General features: G+C 33.4%; 1 pseudogene; it reads left to right on the plus strand.

Annotated features, from left to right (window-relative positions):
• The first annotated feature begins 3,356 nt into the window (after positions 1-3,356).
• On the plus strand, positions 3,357-3,475 carry LOC120595455 (uncharacterized; annotated as a pseudogene).
• The last annotated feature ends 460 nt before the right edge of the window (positions 3,476-3,935 follow it).

Here is a 3,935-nt window from a genome sequence, read left to right on the forward strand (position 1 = left end):
TATATTTATTATTCCACTTTTGAAGGACTTTGTCCTCTCACCACCACACTCCCCTTTCTTTTCTATGGCTGCAATTAAGGCTTTCCTATAGGTCTTTTGTTCTCAACAATTTCATTACAGTGTCCATATGTGGTTTTTTTTCCTGCTTAAGATTTGCTGAGCTTCTTGAATCTATGAGCTAGTCAATGAGAGAAAGAATCTGAATCAAGATTTTTTTAGTCTTTCTCAAGACTTGCTTGATAAAATAAATCATAAAAGGTTGTATAATTTATAAATTGATTTGCAAGTCATAGCTAAGTAGGGGGTAGCATTTTAATTCGATGCCATAGAAATTATTTTGGTACCTTAATTTTTAATATAGTGGAATTTTATTTTATTTTATTATAGAAAACTCCCTATAATTTCCCATAGCAATATTTGGGTATACTATATGTATTCTAGAAACAATATGGGCTCTATATGTAATCATAGCTACTTTATTTCCAGTTCTAATACATTCTTCCTAATCTCAATGCCTATAGCAGCATGTGTCATTTTTAGTAATTTGTGTTCACAATTATTTTACCTAGCTGCATATTCTGTTATAAACACTAAAAGGCATGGAACATGTCTTATTTATATTTTTAAACCCATCACTTAGAAAATAGTAGACATGATGACTGTTTTTGAATAAAGTTAAAATTTGATACATTAAAAATGGATTGTCATTCTTTGAAATCAAACCTAAGTATATACATATTTCAATAATAATCATTAGAATAGACTGATTTTCCGATTAAGTCAAAGTTTTAATTCTGTCATCACCACCACCATTACTACCACTAAGAAAATAGAGTCTACAGCTTCTTTCCTTCTTTCTCAGACTACAGATCAAGTGTGAAATCTTCCAGCATTGAGTATTGTGTGAAAGTCTTTGTCTCATTTACTCCTTATACCAGCCCTAGAAAATGGGAATTATCATCACGCCTACTTCACAAATATGGAGAATGAAGCTCAAAGAAGTTAAGAGCCTTATTTAAGGTATGTGGTTGTAAATGGTAGAAGAGGGAAACAAATGATATGGATATCTGGGGCTGAGAAATTTATGAGTACAATATTCTAGTAGATACTTTTGAGCAGAAAAGAAATATGGAACTTTTAAAAGTAGGTTTGTTTTGTAGTAGTATCGGTGAAGCAATCCTGATTGAGGAAGTATGTAAATATGTCAATATTGTGGGGAGACAGAGCTCTCACTGAGGAAGGCGGGAGATAAAGATATAAAATAGGAGAAGAGAAGGGTGAACCATGTGAGGATGGATCGCAACTGAGGGATTGGAATAGACTGTTGATTCTAAAATGTGTATATTTAGATATATCCCTACATATTTAGGTATCTATATATTTGTTTGTGCTAATATATTTATGTATATTGGTGTATAAACATGCATATGTTTCCTAACTCTGTCCACTGAAAAGGCCAAGAAACAAAGATACCAGGGTATTGATGAACACACATAGCACTCAGATATTAGGTTCTAATACCTGACTCTAACAAAATGAATCAGGGCTCCTTGAAGAGATACTGAGTACAGAGCTGAGGCAGAGGAGATAACCCTGGAACATCTTGTTATACTGGAAAATAAGAAAGTCCTGAAAACAATGATGAGACCTGTCACTTAGACATGAGTCAGCAAAAGAGGGCTTTCTCCTGTCAAATCAAGGACAATTTGAGCATCAAATAACAAAGGAAAGTAATGAATTATAAATTCATTTTCCAGTTGGAAAAATTAGGAATCCACGAATCCATATCAATAATAAATAGATTAAAGATAAATGTGAGAGAAGGGAAAATGGGGATCTTGTTTATAGTAAAATGCCAAATGCTAACTATTAAATATGGGGGAAGTGCTGGAGGTAGAAACCCGTTTTTTGTAACCATCACAGTAAAAACTGGGGCAAGCAAGAATCATAATAAGTGCTTAATCTAAGATGGAAATTTTGATGAAGAGCAAGATATTTTTTGATCTCAAAGAATCTCCCTGTAGATCCCTTATTAGTGAGAAAAGAAAAACTATACAGTAGGAGAATAGAATAGTACCTTAAAAGGTAATCAAAATTAATTTCAGAAATAGGGACAGATTGATTTAATGCACCTTGGAATGTGATATGTTGAGAAATTATATTATATAATTTATGTTGTATTCCTGCTGGGAATGTATAACCTGAATCTAATCCTGAGGAAACATCTGACAAACAAAACAAGGAACATTAGATTTGAAAAGGAGGGGGTTAGAGATTATTCAGCAAAAATTTCAATGTCATATAAGACCAAGAAAGACTGAGAAAATTGTGTGATTAAAGAGAACTGAAAAGATATTATGACTGGTCTTCAGCCTTATCCTGTACTGGAGAAAAACTGCTGTGAAGGAGATTATTAAGTTCAGTTAAAAAAAAAAAAAAAAAAAAAAAAGAATAGACCTTAGGGTGGTATTGAAGCAGAGCATCTAGCCCAGCCCAAAGCCGATGCATTAGACTCATATCATTTATAACAAGAATTGATAGAAAATAACAGTCTCGAGAATGTCCAGATGCTCGCTTGACGTATCTCCTCGATATGATGGAAAAACAGCAAATTATAAAACAAATAAGGTCAAATATTAACATTGGGTAACTTGGGGGAGAGTATACGGGTGTTCTTTACATTGTTCTTGAAAGTTTAACATTATTTATAAATAATTTTAATTATTTATTATTTATAATACAAACACCTGGTTTTTAAAGTTTTAAGAATAGATCTTCTAGGTCATCTATGGACTATCCTAGCTATGGCCATATACGTTGAAAACAAAGAGCTCTCTTTAGCAGCTAGTGGTAAAATGCATAATTAAAAAAAGAAAACACAGAATTATTTAAAACCAATATTATAAGTGATGGTGGGAAAATATTTTCTGTGCTCTGAATTTAAAATGCCATAACAGTTTCAGAAGGTGGGTGGTAACCTACCATATGCTTTGTCTCCAGTAGTAGTCTACATTTACTACTCTCCCTTTTTGACTGTAAAATTTCAAACTCAGTGGCAAAGAAAAATCAGTTGAACCAGATAAATGGCTTAGCATTTTTTTCAATGATTCTTATTACTTTTGACTGTGAATTCTTGTTCAAAAATATTTAATATGACTTTAAAATCTAAATCTTTTTAAAAATTAAATTGAGAGTGAAATGCATACTCTTTAAAATACGAAACATATGACAATCTTTAAAGAATTGGTAGAGATGATGGCAAGACCCAAATCAATTCTCTTGACCCTTCACGACCAGATAGGAAAATTCTTCTGAGGAAAAAAAAAAATGTGACTAACAAAACTAAAAACTAGATAGTCTATGGCCATCCCCTCCTGAACAAGCATGAACCCGTCTGATCTTGGAAGCTAAGCAGGGTTGGGCCTGGTTAGTACTTGGATGGGAGACCACCTAGGAAGACCAAGTGCGGTAGGCATAAAAAATAAAAAATAAGGAATTGTAAGATGACAAGGTCTTTATAATCTGTGAGGTCAGCCAAGGGTTGTCTCACCTAAAAACAAACAAACAAACCAACTAGATATATTCCATTATATTAATTAAACAAAATTAATTTTAGTTATATGTTTTATTATTTTCCCCTTAGAGCTTAAATTTCTCTATGATGTTGGTTACATAATATTGTCCTCCCAAAGGGCTAAAGCCTAGGTCTAAGCATTACTGGAATTTGGAGAGTTAAACATGGGGAAGAGTTGAGCATCAGAGTGGAGTATCTCTGGAGGTACAATCTAAGGCTGCCATTCTCCATGCGCTTCCTCTTCAAACACCCTGGCCCTCTGATAATGCCAATTTTTCAAGAGTTTACTAAGACCTGGGTTTATGTGTTAAAATAGAGGTGGTGGAGGGAGCTCTTGAAGGCCATCACAGATACCTGCATC

Source organism: Pteropus medius, unplaced genomic scaffold, assembly GCF_902729225.1.
Source record: "Pteropus medius unplaced genomic scaffold, Ma_sr-lr_union100, whole genome shotgun sequence".
In the NCBI taxonomy this organism is placed as follows: domain Eukaryota; kingdom Metazoa; phylum Chordata; class Mammalia; order Chiroptera; family Pteropodidae; genus Pteropus; species Pteropus medius.